Here is an 18621-nt window from a genome sequence, read left to right on the forward strand (position 1 = left end):
TGCCCCAATGGGCATATTCTGTTTTACAGATGTGAATATGAAATGCTTCAAGAATGAGAGGAGATATACAGAGGAATAGAATTGGAGTGTGCATTCTTTGTCTTTGGGCAGGAGACCAATATTGCACTGGAGTATTTTTCCCTCAGCAGATTTCTTCTGGTATTTCCCTCAGACGTGAAACTCTGGTCCAAGGGTCAAGTGTTGAGATTTTTGTTGTATTATTGGATCAAAGTGATTCACAAAGACAGGTCAATCTTCTCCAAGCTCTTTCAAGTTGTTGCTCTGTGGGGGTAAAAAAAAACCACTAATTTTCAGAGGGTGCAAATAAATAAACAAAATGGGATTGAAGAAAGGGAAACAGGCTAATAAACCACACCAAAAAAAGTCACCCTTCTCAGAGTTGAGTTGTAAATTTCACTGAATGTTCTGTGCTGGGCTGAATTCCCTATAAAAGCCATTAGCTATGTAGGGGCAGCAAGGGCCCTCCAAATAAAATACCCCGGGAGTCTTTTACCCTTACAAAATCTTCTGAGTACCATCATCTTGGGGCATTCTCTACCTTAGTTAGAGACTATATATTTGCCCAGGAAAAAAACAAAACAAAACAAAACAAAACAGAACAAACACTTAGGCTGAATGGATAGTTTATCGGAGAGAACTGGGGATAGACCATAGAGCCTGCTATGGTTCTGACCAGGATAGAAACAGAACACCCATCTGAGCCAAAGTGTTCTCTCTTCCTTCTTTCTCTCTCTCCCTTTTCTCTGTTGCATTCTCCCATAGGCCAAATAGAGTCACCACAGGCCTGGCTGTCAGTCACTTTACACTTGAGGAATCCATCGCGTTCACCAGCCTCCCCCACATCCATTTCCAAATGCCAGAGAGAAGGAATCTGATTGGTCCAGTCCTCATCCAGTCAGCGGTGAGATGGTGGGCGGGGCCAGACCTGGCCACCCTGAGAAGAAGCATGACTCTTCCCATCAGGCTGGGGTGGCAGGGCACTTGCCCTAGACCTGAGGGTCCCTTCCTCCTCCCAACAGTCAGAGTACATCAAGCGTATTTCCTTTATCAGTGCATTCTGATTACAATGTTATAATTAATTTCCAATGTGCAGAGAGACTAGTTTTACCATCATATTTAACCAAATCCCTCATAACCACTACACAGGAAAAGGATTTGTTTTGGCTTAGTTCCTCAAAACCTGCAAAGAACCTTTCAGTCCGCTCCTACCACCATCACTCATACGCCATCTCCCCATCTTCCCTTCCCATCTGCCACCTCCCCTGCAGCATACATCAGAGAGAACTGTAAACACAAAGAACATATTATTGGCCTGATAGCAAAGAGGATTAATAATGACTCCCTCTAGCTTTCTTCAAAAGGATGTTGTTGACAGCCAATATACTACTGTTTGTTGAGTCCTTTGAGTTTCTCAGAAGACAGTCATTGTATAAATCCAATGTACTATTACTATTATTACCACATTTAACATTCGGTTAATAGTGAGAAAGTTCTTTTACAGTCCTAGCTGTAAACTATAGCTGTAAATTCTTTCCTGCTTCTTTAAAGCTCTTCCAGACGCTTTGAACGATACCAAAGTAACAATTCAAGTACATCACTGTGCCTAATGAATAAAAGCACTCTTGATTAATGGCACTTGTTCAACATCACACTGACAGAAGTATGAAGTGTTAAAAAAATGGAGTTTCTGCCTACTGTGATTTTTTTCGCTATTAAAAAAAAACAGGCATCATCAGAGCTGATTTTTTTTAGAGCTAGATTTTTTTTTCTATTACCTTTTCGTCTATTCAATTGCTGTTGTATTTTTCATTCGACAAGTACTGTGCTTTTGTCTCATGCTGGTGCTTGCTATCAGAGTGTTATCACTCGAGAGGCCTGCTGCAGGATCCCCTAAGCATCTTCGCAATCAGCAAGCCTACCGCTACCCTAGCACCAGACCTCTGCCCAGGGTGGAAAAGGAGGGTGAGGGAGGGAAGGAGGATGGGCGTTGCTAAAAGGCATACACTGGTCAGAGCTGACAAGGAGCAGCCAGGTGCTGGGAATATCTATCATGAAGTCATTGGTGAATTGCAGGTGACTAGAGGCATACTTCACAGTGCTGTATCAGAGTTTATGTATTTTACTAACCTTATTTCATAGGGTTGAAGCTATACAGTTTTATGAGCCCCCCAATCCTCTACTAGTTGGAAATAAATTCCTCCTCAGTTATATATCAGAGGATGACATTGGCTGTTGGCCCATCTCTCCAGGCAAATGCTCTGCCTGTATTTCTTCTTTTTTCTTTCAGCCTGGGGATACGGTGCAGGGGTGCGGAGGTGGGAGTGTTTCTGTGTGACATGCCAGGAAGGAAAAAGCATGCAGTTCAAGGTGAGGGAGGTGGTGCAACCTGAATGCCAGCTTTAGCCTCTTGTTACATCCCTCTTGTTACATCCTGGTCTTGCAGATTGTTCAATCCACTGGTGATTTGAATGGTTAGCACGATTGTCAGCTATCTCTGCACTCCAGCTTTTCTCTCTCCTGGCAGGAACATCTGGGACACAGACTTTACAAACAGTAATAATAACCCTACTTTAGCTTTCACATTTCTGCAGTTGTTATTATGTCATCATGGCAAATGACCATAATTGACCCCAGGATGAAATGTTGCCAACATTCGTATGAATAGCAACTGCAATCACACAGGCTAGCAGGCATGGGCTTTGCAAATAAAAATTTTGCTGAATAGCCGAAATCTCAGGTTCGTTTGGGGACCTGGGTATTTCTAGATTGTAATAGAAAACGATTTGTTTCTGAAACAGAAGAGTGCTGCATACAGGAACCTAAATAGGACAGGGGGATGTAAGCATTAAAGAAAGATTTCCAGGATTTGCAGGAACCCCTGTGTCTTTGGGAGCTGATTTGGATACAGAGGGATGAGTCATGAGACTCCACCTGAGCACAGAGATCATGTAATTCTGTTTCTCAGCTCCAGGGTGCATGCATGCGCACACGTGCTCATGCAAAATTCCACCATCTGTATCATCCCAAAGTTAACACTGACCTTTCCTGACTCTCTCCAGAACTGGCATGAAACAAGGCTATAACAAAACAGTGAAGAAAGAAACGACAAAGTCAAAACACATATCAATTCTCTTGACTATAACTGTGTGTTTTACTATTGTGCTCAGGAGGCAATTTCGGCTAAGTTAGCCTTGAAAATTTTCAGCTGATTTGGTTTAGAAATTAAGATCATCTCAGGGTGGTTGTTTCAATAAATTCATATTGAAACCTACATGCCCCTATTTTCTAAGGAACCTCTTTCTCTCAGAATGCCTATTTTTTATTGAACTTGTTTTCCCAAACTGGGCATGTTGCCCTAAAATAAAAAAACACCCAACCCAAGAAGCAAAGACCTTGAATTTAATTGAGTTCATTTAAAGGGACTCGTACAGGATTTTGAAACCTGCCCCCACAGTCTTCTCTCAGTTCTTTCTCATGGTCCCAAACCAAGCTTCTCTCCAGTTCCACTTCTCTGCTTAATGAGAACACCTTTGGGGAGAATAACCAGCAGTCTCGCACCAGAAATTATAGAAGGTGTAGAAGGTATAGAATTTAAAGAAGATCATGAGGGGCGCCTGGGTGGCTCAGTCGGTTAAGCGGCCGACTTCGGCTCAGGTCATGATCTCGCGGTCCGTGAGTTCGAGCCCCGCGTTGGGCTCTGTGCTGACAGCTCAGAGCCTGGAGCCTGTTTCAGATTCTGTGTCTCCCTCTCTCTGTGACCCTCCCCCGTTCATGCTCTGTCTCTCCCTGTCTCAAAAATAAATAAACGTTAAAAAAAAAAAAAAAGAAGATCATGAATCTCTTATTATAAACAGAAGATAATGGAATTTCCTCAGTTATTCCTATGACTTCCATATTATAGGGAAACTGAGAAAGAACTTTGCCTGGGCAGTTTCTAGCATTTTAGATAAACTATTTGCAAGAGTGTTTTCTGTGGATTCCTGGGACGTAAAGAGTTATCTGCCTGCAGATGGCCCAGGACAACCACTGAATAGAGCCCAATTGTCTTTGGACCACTTCACCCTCCCTAAAAATTCTCCTGTCTCCTAGTTCTCCTACTGACCAATAGCTCCACTGGATCAGTGACCCCTAGGAGCAGGTCAAAGCCCCATAATATCCACCACTCCTCCCTACTCCCCACCACAAACAGATATATTCCTTTATTCCTATCTATCACCTCAATCAAAATTCTCCCATTATGCTAGTGTAGCAACGCTAGATATCACCAGAAAACATATTAGTCTCATGCTTTTTTTTAAGGTCAGTGAACATGTGTAATTCTCCTAATAAATATTTTCTATGTTTAAAATGATCTTATTGTTTTAATGTTTATTTATTTTTGAGAGAGAGAGAGAGAGAGAGAGAGAGAGAGAGAAAGAGACAGAGCATAAGCAGGCGGGAGGGGCAGAGAGAGAGACACACAGAATCTGAAGCAGGCTCCAGGCTCCTAGCTGTCAGCACAGAGCTCGATGCAGGGCTCAAACCCATGAACGCTGAGATCATGACCTGAGCCAAAGTCAGATGCTCAACTGACTGAGTCACCCAGGCGCCCCTGAAAGGAGCTTATTAACACAAATGAATCTCTTATTTGTGAAATGGAGAGGCAGATTTTGTTTAGGGAGAATTTCTCTACAGTACTCTCCTGATTCTGCTCTGACATGCTAAAAGTCAGCAACTTGATACCCTATTTCTGAAAAGTTCTCTGATTTGGATTTGAATTTCAAAGATCAAATTCAAGTGTCTTAACCTTCTTCTTAGTTTTACTCTAAGACAAGTTAAACACAAGCAGAATAAAGACAGAGATTATAACTTTTCCTAAATTGTGTTTATTGTTTGTTTCTTTTCTTCTTATTTTTACCATAACAGAAGAGAGCTAGGTAAAAACTATAAGACATTAAGACACAAACTATAAGACATAAAACCATAAGATGAAAGAAACTGAAGATGATACAAATAACTGAAAAGATATTCCAATGCTCGTGGGTTGGGAGAATTAATATTGTTAAAATGTTCATTGGACCCCAAGTGATCTATGAATTCAATACAATTCCTATAAAAATACCAAGAGCATTTTTCACAGAACTAGAATAATCCCAAAATCTGTACAGAATCAGAAAAGACTTCAAATAGTCAAAGCAATCTTGACAAAGAACAAAGCTGGAGGTATTATAATCTCAGACTTCAAGATATAGTCTAAAGCTATACTAATCAAAACTGTATGGAACTGGCACAAAAATAGACACAAAGATCAACAGAACAGAATAGAGATCCCAGAAACAAACCCACGCTTATATGGTCAACTTATATGATCAAATGCAACAAAGAAAGCAGTATACAATGGGGAAAAGACAGTCTCTTCAATAAATAGTGCTGGAGAAACTGGAGAGCTATATGCAAAGAATGAAATTGGACCATTTTTAAACCATACACAAAAGTAAACCCAAAATAGATGACTTAAATGTGAGACCTGAAACTATAATACTCCTAACAGAAAAGATAGGCAGTAATCTCTTGGACATTGGCCTCAGCAACATATTTATGGGTGTGCCCCCCCAGGCAAGCAAAACAAAAGCAAAATTAAACTATTGTCACTACAACAAACTAAAAAGCTTTTACAAAGCAAAGGAAACCATCAACAACAACAAAAAGGCAACATAGTGAACGGGAGAAGATATTGCAAATGATATATCTGATAAGGAGTTAATTATCCAAAATATATAAAGAATAATATAATAAACTCAACATCAAAAGAAAAAGCTGATTAAAAAAATGGACAGATAGGGGCGCCTGGGTGGCTCAGTCGGTTAAGCGTCCGACTTCGGCTCAGGTCATGATCTCGCGGTCCGTGAGTTCGAGCCCCGCTCTGTGCTGACAGCTCAGAGCCTGGCGCCTGCTTCAGATTCTGTGTCTCCCTCTCTCTCTGACCCTCCCCCATTCATGCTCTGTCTCTCTCTGTCTCAAAAATAAATAAACATTAAAAAAAATTTTTTTAAAAAATGGACAGAGAACCTGAATAGACATTTTCCCAAAGAAGACATACAGATGACCAACAGTCACATGAAAACCTGTTCATCATCACTAAACATTAAAGAAATGCAAATTCGAACCACAATAAGATATCACCTCACACCAGCTGGAATGGCTAGTATTTGTTTAACTATTTTTTAAATGTTTATTTATTTATTTTGAGAGAAAGAAAGAGTGTGCACATACAAGTGAGGGAGGAGCAGAGGGAGAGAAAGAATCCCAAACAGGCTCTACGCTCATCAAGGAGTACACATGGGACTCCATCTCATGACCTCAGGATCACAACCTCGGAATCACGACCTGAGCTGAAATCGAGTTAGACCCTTAACTGACCGGGCCACCCAGGTGCCCCTGGAAGGGCTAGAGTTAAAACAATCAGAAATAACAAGGGATTGGCGAGGATGTGAAGAAAAAGAAAGCCTTGTGCACTGTTGGTAAGAATGTAAGTTGGTGCAACCATTGTGGGAAACAGTTTGGAGTTGTCTCCAAAATTTAAAAATAGAAATACCATACAATCCAATAATTCTAGGTATTTAGCCAAAGAAAACAAAGACACTAATTCAAAAAGGTATGCACTTCTATGTTTATTGCAGGATTATTTACAATAGCCGAGATATGGAAGCAACCTTAGTGTCCCCTAATGGATGATGAATGGACAAGGAAGATGTGGTAAATACATACAATGACTGATTATTCAGCCATAAAAAAGAATGAAATCTTAGCATTTATGACAACATAGATATCCCTTGAGAGCAAAATGCTAAGTGAAGTTAGAGAAAGACAAGTACCATATGATTTCACTCATATGTGATGTCTAAAAACAAAAAACAAAATAAATGAACAAACAAAGAAAAACTCAAGCAAGCCAACTCCTAAATATAGAGAACAACCTGGTGGTTGTAAGAGGGGAAGCAGGTTAGGAGATGGGTGAAATAGGTGAAGGAGATTAAGAGGTAAAAGCTTCCAGTAATAAAATAAATAAGTCACACAGATGAGAAGTACAACATAGGGAATATAGTCCATAATATTGTAATAACCTTGTATGGTGACAAATGTTGACTATGCTTATCATGGTGAGCAGGGAGTAATGTATAGAGTTGTCAACTGAATATAAGCCGAAACTAATATAACACTGTATGTCAATTATAGTTCAATAATAAAAATTAAATTAAAAATAATAATTAAAAAAATAAATACACAAAAAAGAAGGGAGCTAGAAGTGAGGCAGGGGGCAGACAACCACTTGCTGGTTTGGGACTGACTTACTGTTGTTGTTGATCATGCAAAGCCTGGATCATCTCCAGCTGGATTAGTTGGCCACTGAGAGCAGCAGAGATGCTCCTCATGCGTGGAATCTGCAAGTGGAGAGAAGTAGATGACACTGTTGCTTATACGAATTTTTTGAAGTTTGTGGATTCCATTATTAATTCACCTGGGTGTAGTTTTTTTTTTTTTTTTTAAGCATAATATTATGGGCACCTGGGTGGCTCAGTCAGTTAGGTATCTGACTTCAGCTTGAGTCATGATCCCACCATTCCTGAGTTTGAGCCCCACGTTGGCTCCGTGCTCACACCTCCAAGCCTGGAGCCCATTTCGGATTCTTTGTCTCCCTCTCTCTCTACTCCTCCCCCATTCGCACTCTGTCTCTCTCTCAAAAATAAATAAACATTAAAAAAAATAAAGCATATTATGGATGTATTTGGTTTAAATACTTCCTTTCACATAAATTAAGTCACACCACATATGTTGTCTTGTACTTCGCTTTTTCCACTTACTATATTGTGCACATTTTCACATATCAATATATATAATTGGATGTCATTTTGACCAGTAACATATTAGCCACAAGCGTGGACCATCAGTGTCTGTGGTCACCTGGCATTCCAAGTGGAAAGACTTCCCTTTCTCATTATTTGTCCATGGGCTATCCTGTCCTCCTTCTCTGTGTTCTGAGTCTCCTTCCTTGACTAGTGTCTTTTACTTAATAGATAGGTACAAATGCACAAAGAAAGTTAAATTTTTCATTTTATGTGTTTAAAAGATGCTCATTAACCCAAATGACTAATGTATTTTTGATATGTATAGTCATTTTCCATAATTGAGTAAATCTTACTTTTGAACACCCACCCCGTTAAGTTAAATATGTGAGAAATCGTATCTCTTACTATCTTCCTGTTTAACACTGTCTCTCATTTTAATGTGGTCTATTTGAGGAAACATGCTCAGGCTTTCAGAGTTCTTTTTTTATGCCTGAATCATCCCAGGGTAGAACTAGGGTATATATAAGGTAAATTAGGTTCCTTTGTGGGGATTGGGGAAGAGGGGGGAAAGTAATGGATTTGCTCTTATGGGCCCCTGTGCTGTACTCTGGATCTTGAAAGGATTCAGTTAAGAAGTGGCTTATCTGGGGTAATCTGGTTGAGTTTATAGGGTCCTTTGCAGTATCTCCTGAGGCACAGGAAACATCATGTTCCCAAGGGTGATATTCACGGTCCTATCCATTTGCTTCAGGTGTCAAATACTCTATACTTTATTACCTCTTCTTTCAAGCCCCACATCTCTCCTCACCAAGGCCCACGGATACTTCTGAATTACCCACATGCTATGTGCAGCTATGAGAAACCTGGACTGAATCTACTGTCTTTTTAAATAAATATGCCTTCTACCATGCCTGTGGTTGAAAATGGTTCTGAATAAATGTTTGGCTTCTAAAGCTCTGTACCTTCCTCTTGGCCAGTTCTAAGAAAACAGGCCACTAGTACAGATATACGGAGATGTCTTCATTTCTCTCTGGATGTTTCTAGCTCCCCACCCCCACTCAATGTTGCTCCCAAAGTTTGGTCTGGAGTGGAGAGCCTGGATGCGTGTATCCCCCTGCGTGCTTCAATTTCTCTCTCTCGTAGCCTTTCCAATTATCTGTGAGCTGGATTTTCACCTTGTATCAGTAACTTTTCTTACATCATATTAATGGCACATGGTAAAGCTGGGAGCTCAATGAATTTAGAAAATCTTTTTTTTTCCCTCCCAAGGCTTTTCTGGCCTTTAAGGTTGTTTTTGCAACTAGTTGCTCACAAGTTCTTCTTTGACGGAGAAAGTCTGAATGTTGGCTCTTTATTTCTCTTCACATTCTGCATATTTCATGCCTAATATTTCCAATAAAAATCCATGTTTCTGGATGACTAGAAGGATAGTCTTATATATGAAAATGCAAATGAGGAAAAATGCAGTGATACTTTAAAACAATATTATCCCTGTTACATAGGCTTAACATTTCTAGCTAAGGCCTTTTCTGCCATCCTTTCAGGTTGCTTTTCAGTGGTGATATCCTTACAAAATAGGATGAATAAGAATTTTCCCCTACCCATCTCTGAGTCATAGTTCCTGACCTAAGTTTTAGAATACTTTTATTCAGTTAGAGAACAGCTTGACACTTTTGTCTTGTCTTTAGACTGTAAGTTCCCAAAATACTGGGACATCTCTTGTTCATATTGAATCTTCAGGATCTAGCATAAACATTAGTTATGGCTGAAATTTACTGGATTGGAGTCAATAGGATGCAAGTGGCAATGATGTATATAAATTCTAAATTGTCTCTGAGTTGAAGACAAACTGCTTTCTTGGACTTTGGTTTGTATTTCCACAAGCAGGACCGTTTATAAGCCAGCAACCCAGACTTCACCTTTGTAAATGACGGTGGGATTTCATCCTAAAATGAAAGGAATCTAAGTTTCTAAAAGTTTGTGGAGCACAGCTACCGCACTGTTGTAACCCGGCCTGTTACATTAGAGATTAAGCTTCTATTTATTTAAGATTGTTGGATAGGAACTTGGCGCTCACCCTAATTAATATGTTCAGTTTTCTGAGGTACAATGAGAGCAGCATTAACTGGGCACATGTAGAATTTTAGTCTATCTATTCTTATCTATCATTTTATCATTTTCTACCTAACTATCTATGCATCTGGGGAGCTCTTTGTCAATCAGGTTCTTGCCTCTACCTTCTGTCTTCAATTCCCACCCAAGCTGAAGAAAAGTGGTATTCACGGTGATATTATCAGTTGTAGGCACAGCAGATGACGCATGATGCATCTAGCACATTCCAATAATGATCACTGTTAACAGTTTTATCACTCAATTTCTAGAGCAAAGCTACGTATTCCAACTTTTCCATTAATTTTCATTCTCTCATCCCAACTATGAAAAGTGGACTACAGTTTGCCAGTCAGTGCTTACAGCCCTCACTAATAAAGGATATTTTTGCCTCATTAGCTTTCTCTCTTTGTTCCTCTTGTGCTATGTTGCAAAGAACAACCTGTGATAAGTTGCTCCCACTTCACGACCAAAAATAAAACCTTCTTTTAAAATTAAATACTTTCATTTCAACTTTGATAAGGCCGGATTTGGCACAAAACTATAATAATTTAACTATTTCAACCTCAAAATCTCTCAAAAGCAGTGGATTCAAAAAGAATGCTTAAAATCCAGGCAACAATCTTCTAGGGAAAACATTCATAGAGTTAGGAAGACCCTAACAAGTAGGGAGTTAGAGCCCCCTTTCCCATCTCTACGGCTACCACCCCACTCTCAATGCCTAATCACCCCAGCTCTCAGCAATCTGTCCTTCCATGACTTTTCATAGCTCTTATTAGCCTTATTCATTTGCAACTCAGCATGTGATTACATTATAGTTGTTTATCTTTCTTGCACGTAGGCTGTCTCCATATTTTGCTTATAAGACGGGAGCTATGGCATTTAATCTGATGGAGCTCCAGCTTTTAGCATAGCTACTGCATGAAAAAAGTGTGCTCAGAAAAAACGGGCTGGTGATGATGCATGTAAATGCTGTTTTTCTACTGGAGCCCAGTGTTTCCAAGAGGCAGGGGTGGGAAGGGAGATTTGAAGAAAACTTTTTCCACTAAATATATATACACAAACACATACATATATACATAAATTCATTATTCAGTGATTAATAAAAGTTAAGGAGGCCCACAATAGTTTGTTTTTTCTGATGAACCAGTGTTTAAATTTATGCTGGTCCCCGTGGGACATCTCTTGAATCGTAATTCTCAATTGAATAGGCAGTACTTGAATATAATGATCTCAAGAGGATCAATACCTAATATCTAATAAGGTATGAGGAGTATTTTATGAGTATTAGCATAGATAAGGTTCTCATTTCTACCTATTTTTTAAGGTTATTTATTTATTTTTGAGAGAGACAGAGACAGCATGAGCAGGGGAGGGGCAGAATGCCAAGCAGGCGCCATGCTGTCAGCACAGAGCCCTACGTGGGGCCCCATATCACGAAACCATGAGATCATGACCTGAACCAAGAGTTAGAGGCTTAAATGACTGAGCCACCCAGATGTCCCCCATTTCTACCTATGTTTAGGCAGAAAATATTTTAAAACTTCTTTTCCCATGTACTTTGCTGATAATTAATTGTCAGGTTTATTATTATTTTTTGGTTTATTTTGTCAAAAGTCTTTTTATGGTATTCATCTCTGTGAAAAAAATGGCAAATGATAATAACACAATGCATCTCTAAGAACTTGGAAAGGGCATGTATCAACACGACATTGTCAACAGATGTCAATTTTATGTAAATATCATTGTAGAGGCAGAAGTGAAAAGAATTCAAACAAACAAAAAATAAATCTGCAATTAAAAACCCATCCGAAGGACATTTTTTAATTTTAGTGTAGTGGTTCAGAGCAGTCTCTTTAAAGTTCTCAGAAAGGCAACATGGCAAATGGGTTAAGGAAATAGACTAAGGGACCAGACTGCCTGCATTTGGATCCCAGGTCTACCACTCAGCTATTAAAACTAGGGCATATCATTTCTCTGTGTTTCTATTCCTTCAACTGAGAAAAATTAGAGAGGAATAGCATCTATCTCACAGGGAAGTTCTGAGGATTGAGCAAATAAACACACACAAAACATGGAGCACATGGCCCAACACATGATAAGTATTCAAAGGATATTAGCTGTTATTTGTAGATAGCAAGTATTCTAAATACATAAGTGCTGAAATCTCCATTCAACTTTTCATTTTCTGATGAGAGGATGTAAACCAACATTTTCTACATATTTAATTCCCTCTTGTCCTCTCCAGGTGAGTTCCACTTTAAGAGGAAAATAACCTCAATAAGCAAAAATACACTGAAAGATAGAAAAAAAAACTTCAGTAATTCTTCTTTTTATAAAAGTATTCACCAAGGGTTTAAAAAATATATCCATACCTAATATTGTATTGAATTGCCTACACCTTCATAGTTTTCAGGAGGACTAAATCCAGGAAAAATCCTAGGGTTAATTGTAAAACAGGAAAAATAGTCCTATCTCCTATAGGGACAACACCTCCCCTTTTCTGGGTGTCCATCCTGGGTCTTATTTCCACTGTCTCAAAGTTTATCCAAGCCTGAAGAGGGCCCATTAAAATGTCAAGTTAGTGTTACTCCTTTAAGTATGGTCTCATTTAACAGAAAACCCTTAAAAGGCAAAATGCTGGACTGGCTTAGTAGGAACCTACTGTTTTGTCCACCTATCACATTCCTTTCTTAAGGCAAGTGCCTTCCCTCCTACTCCACCCACATTTCCCATGCCCTCCGTGATCCTGCCTTCTGGTCCAGGAGTTGGCATCAGTCCTTCATTAGACCAATATCCCATCCTTGAGATTTTTAAGCTTGGGACACAGAGAGGCAGAGTAGTTTCTCCTGAATTAATGATGTAAGATATTAAACTTGGAAAGCGTTGAGGGTCACATTTAGATCATATGAAGAAAGAGAGCCTACCAGGAGAAAGAAGAATGATACTGATAGATAGAGACTAGAGACATAAAGAGTTTGGGAAACATTAGAGATGGGGATTCTACAAGACTTATTTTGAGGAGCAGTGAAGAAGGGGGACCAAGCAGTTTTCCTGCTCTTCTCACAGCAGTTTTTAGTTCTTCTGGAGAATGCAGAAGACACCTCTTAGGTTGTGCTTCAGAATTCTCCTGACCTAACTTCTTTAGCTAGGCATGCTGTGCCCACTAGTCTGATGCAGGCTTCCATCAACTCTCTGATGGTACATTTAGAGAGCAACTCACAGGAGGCCCAGACTCTGCACTTCCCATTTCCTACCTAGGGCCTTCTGCAGTGCCTTTCTATTCCATACTCCTTTATACACAATATGGAACCCCAAAAGACTTATTGCTCATGGAATCACCATTGACCAATGGAAGCCAATGGATGAGGTTTTCTTCTTTTGTGCCCGTATTTCACAAGGGTTTCAGAGAGATTCAGCACCAGTCACCTGATCTCCTGGTGCAGGTTAGGGTGGTTAAGCTCTTCCTTGAATTGGCTTTACCTCCTTCTTTGTTTCTCTCCCTCTGCCCATACCCCTGTTCTCTGGCATCATATTCCCAGATAAATTGCAAAGAATCCTCTGTTCAGGCTCTGCTTTTGAGGCAACTCAGGCTAAGATACTCAGGATTCTTTTGACAAATTTCCTTTGGGTTAGATTTCAGTTTTAACCAACTGTAATGGCTTTAAAAAGAATTCATCTCTGGTCCCTGATAAGAAGCTAACACATTAATTGTGACTTTGAACAAACTGGCTATTCTATACCTCAATTTATTCATCTATAAAACAGTGGATTTGGGGAATCTACGTGGCTCAGTCAGTTGAGCGTCTGGCTTTTGATTTCATCTCAGGTCATGATCCCAGGGTCATGGGATTGAGCCCTGAATCCACCCCCACATAGGGCTCCATGCTGAGTGTAGAGCCTACTTGAGATTCTCTTTCTCTCTCCCTCTACCCTTCTCCCAGATTCATGCTCTCTCTCCACCTCTCTGTCTGTCTCTCTGTCTCTAAAATAAAATTTAAAAAAAACAGTTGAATTGGTCTTATTTCTAAGATTCCTTTCATTTATAATATTCTAGGATTTGAAAACAAGTCTTATGTATCAGAGAAATAAGTCTCTAGTGATGGCAGTGCAGACCCTGGGATAGTTAGTTCCTCTTTTTCTGGTCCCTCAGTGCTCATGTCCCTGGTAACACCATGAAAGAATTAGCCCTTGATTCTCATGTTTCCCCTAATGGTCATAATGATTATATGTGGGAGTGGAATTTACAAATTATCTCCCTAGAATATCTGGATCCTTTAAGCTGCTCCAAAAGAATCTTTGGATTACTCTTGGTCAGAAACTAATTATATTCTCATGAACAAAAAGGTCAATTCACAAAAAAGAAATTCTGTGAGAAGTTCTTGGAAAGCTTTTTAATCTGTGAAAATTTGTGTTTCATAGCATTCTGGAAAGTTCTTTCAGCTTCTCTCGGTTCCAAGATTCTCAAACTTGGGTTTGTTACCTCAGTGCATTTCCCTGTCTTCCTTTCATATCACACATCAGATTGTCTTCTCAGGGCCTTCATTTGTTAAAGTGCCCACATTCTCTGTGACTCCTGGCTAACTATTCACGGTGCTTCGGTCATCTTTAAAACTCCGTACTTTGAATTCATATCTGACTTTCTTGTGTTTGATGAGGACCGAATGCTCCTCCAGTTCTTCTTTCCACTTTGATATCTCTCCCAAGATATGACCAGGGAAAGTAGAGAGTGAAAAAAAATTATAGTATTAAAACAAAACAAGACTATTCTTAAAATTTCTACATATTTTGTGTTGAAAAAAAAAATGGATTTAATGGCCTAAAAAAATAAATAAATAAATAACTAGAAATGTCACTGAGTGTCAATTTCTACTATCCCAAGCTATTTTGAAGAGTGAAAGTATTTGGCATGCAGTAAGAATTGACACAGCAAAATCACACCAAGGATCTGAGTTCAGGAAGTAAAACACATGTGTAGATCCACCTAGTGCACCTGGGCAAAGGAAAGGGGAAATGATGGAGTATTTAATAGGAGGGCAGAGAAAATGACTTTGGAATAAAGGGTATCTAGATGATTAAGGTTTTTGGACAATAATAAATCCCAAATTTCTTGTTCGATTCCCCCTAAAACCAGAGAAACTTATAAAATCCTTTCTACTTTGTGGCATTGAGAAGGCACTGATGTGTGGCAAACATTTTTGTGGAGCCCATTATATTAAAGGAATATTGCATTGCCAAGTTTTGCATGAACTTGTACAGTAGAAAATAAAAACAGAAATGACCAGAAAAATTAAAATGCAGGTGAGGCATGTGTTTGCTTTAGAAACTAAACTGAGTAACTGCAAAAAGAGAAACAAAGAAATTTTTGCAAAGCATATGTCAGCTTTGATTTTTTAAAAAATGGCTCTGGGATCTAGAAGAAGATCAAAGGAAAATGCAACAGAAGCTGCTGTGCATAAGGCCTGTGCTGGCTTTCCCAACAGGCAGACTAGCCACAGGTCTCAACAAAGCAGGGAGATGGAGAATGAAACAAAAAAACAGGCCAGTTCTTCTTTGATGAATGTATCCAGAAGTTTGCAAGGTGAAAAGCATCTACAAGGGGGGCGCCTGGGTGGCGCAGTCGGTTAAGCGTCCGACTTCAGCCAGGTCACGATCTTGCGGTCCGTGAGTTCGAGCCCCGCGTCAGGCTCTGGGCTGATGGCTCGGAGCCTGGAGCCTGTTTCCGATTCTGTGTCTCCCTCTCTCTCTGCCCCTCCCCCATTCATGCTCTGTCTCTCTCTGTCCCAAAAATAAATAAAAAAAAAAAAAAGTTAAAAAAAAAACAAAGCATCTACAAGGAAACTATTTCCATTTCCACCTCATTTTAAGTGGTGTCCTTTTGAAAACAAAATTTTTATTTTGAATTACATATAAAGGTAGGGGTAGGGTCCAATCTCTCCACTGATAGTTTCTGTGAAGCCCTTCCCAGGACCAACATGGAATACCAGTGGACACAGTGAAACCTCTAAACTGGAGAGAAGATGGGATCAAAGTGGCGCCAACCCAATTGTGTACTCAATTCTGCCAAACTAGCATTGCCTCTAAAAAAGTGAGGGCTCCATTTTCTAGAACTTTACATTTACTGTTGTTGTTGCTATTTATTTCCCCCTTCCTTCCTTCCTTCCTTCCTTCCTTCCTTCCCTCCTTCTTTCCTTCCTTTCCTAATTGTGGTAAGAACATTTAATATGATATCCACCCTTTAAAATTTTAAGTGTACAATATAGCATTGTTAACTACAGACACAATGTTGTACAGAAGATATCTAGCTCTTATTTATCTTGTGTAACAAGCTTTATGCCCACTGAATAGCAACTCCCCATTACATTTTAATAGCTGATGGAAATGGAGAGGCATTTTCTATTGAAATATTTCCTGAAATTATGGGGGGAAATAGAGTGATAATTTCTATATCTAAAAACAACTGGGGACTTGGCCATTCCTTGCCCTAATATTCATAGCCATAAAAACTAAAAATCAGCAAATGATGGGGAGTTAATGACTCATCATTTTTTTTCCACTTGCCTCTCCATGTTCTCACCCCAAAATTTTTTCAAACAGTCTTTTCTCTTTAAGGAAACAACTGGTAGAATATATCCTGAGATATATCCTGAGGGCTTCCTATTTTCTTACAGAACACTAGGCATTTCCCTCAGGAGAAAGAATGGTGGGACCAGTGCATCCAATTCACTGTGACTAATCCTGTGTTCTTTTATTGCTGGGTTCAGTTCCCAAGAAATCCTTTTATGTGTTAGTCTGGAGAAACTTTGACTATCTCATTCCTCTTGGTGATTGCTCTCTTGACTTCCTGTTGAGTTACACATCAGCTATAAATTGTCCCTCACCAGAAAGGTGATCTTTTAAAACAGGGACTTTCCTTAAAGTTATTGAAATAATTATAGGAAACGTTTAAATGGTATTAATAACATTTCAGAGGACTTTACATCACGTACTCTACACAACAAATGGTCATTCCAAAGGCCAAAATATCAAGTACTAAAATCACAATGACATTCTGGTAGTGAACTAAATCCTCTGAGAAACAATGGAACTGGCTTAGTCTACAGCCCACAGAATTTATCACACTCCAGGGTGTAAAGCAAGGCAAAGAACTTTATTTTCTGTGTTATGTATTTCAGTAAATATGTCTATGTCCCTAAAAGGATATTACTTTTAAAGGCCCTAAAGACTTTGAGTTCCCTGAGACTGTGACATTTTGGGATGACTGCAAGTTGCCTACACAAGCAGAACGAGACCTATATTTTGCACAGAACTGATAATCTATTACTTCATCAGTTTCTCAAATTCACGTTAACAGCATTTACGATAACAGGGCAAAGTGAAAAAATAGATGGGAAAACAGGGGGTTTTGAAGAAGTAGTAAAGAGCATTCTTCTTGAAAGAAATTTGATTAAAATAAGCTTTGGGATTCTATTTAATTTTTTTTGACATTTATTCATTTTTGAGAGACAGAGCACAGGCAGAGGTGGGGCAGAGAAAGAGGGAGACACAGAATCTGAAGAAGGCTCAAGGAAGGCCCTGCGCTTTCAGTGCAGAGCCCGATTTGGGGCTCAGACCCACAAACCACAAGATCATAACCTGAGCCCAAGTCTGACGCTTAACTGACTGAGCCCCTGAGGAGCCCTGGGATTCTATTTATTTTATAGACTCCCCCATCCCTGCTTCAGTGTCAACTCAGAAACTTAGATGTAAGAAGGAGATTGTTAAATATAAAAGAATCCATTCTGATTTTTCTGAAGCCCCTGCTGTCATTGTTTAGTCACTCAATTTGAATCTTGCCCGACATGGTTCCTGAGAAGCAAGGTGAGAGATGGCTGGAAAAAATGACCAAGCAGTTCAGCCTCTCCCAGCTCTGCTGGGCAACATGTAAGAACAGTAGCAAGATTCCTCTCTTGCCATTCAGAATCGAGGTGGGACCACCTGGGGTTTCCAGTTTTAGAATATAACTCTTTGGGCAATTAGAAAATCTCTGAGCATCTGTCTCCCCTGGCATTTAGGTAAATTAATAATATTAAGCATTTCTAAAATAAGAAGTGGGTTATAAGATATGCCAATGTACCACGAACATAATTTGCTCAGTTACCTTTTCCCCAAAGGAGATTTATCAAGGTACAGTCCTACAGCATTAATGCTTATGAGCTCATAGCCCTGGAATATCTATTTCCCACAGATTCAAGACAATGAAACTTCATTATCATGCCCCCTTATTTAACTCCAATGCCCAGGACAACGATTTGTTTTAATGTCCCAGTCTAAACCTCCTACGGCAATATTTTTTCAGGTAATAGCTTCCATTCATAATGCTAACAGCTCTTGAATCCTCCAGTCGATTTGCTTGTTAGGATCCTCCCTTTTCTTTGACTTTCTAAGCTTTACACCTTGCCATATGCAGTTCATGTTTAAAAAACAGGTACAAATGTTACATGTAGCATTTGGGATGACTAGATAATTCCAAGATCAACAGGAACATTACTCTCAAGGTACATATACTTCTGAGTTTTCCATAAACAAGAATAAAAGAACCTTTTTAAAGTTTTCAAAAACTCAAGTAAAACTCTTCTTATTTATGATTGATAAGATTTTTGGTTTCTGGAAGAGAAAGTTATCT

This window comes from Panthera uncia, assembly GCF_023721935.1.
Source record: "Panthera uncia isolate 11264 chromosome A1 unlocalized genomic scaffold, Puncia_PCG_1.0 HiC_scaffold_17, whole genome shotgun sequence".
Lineage (NCBI taxonomy): Eukaryota > Metazoa > Chordata > Mammalia > Carnivora > Felidae > Panthera > Panthera uncia.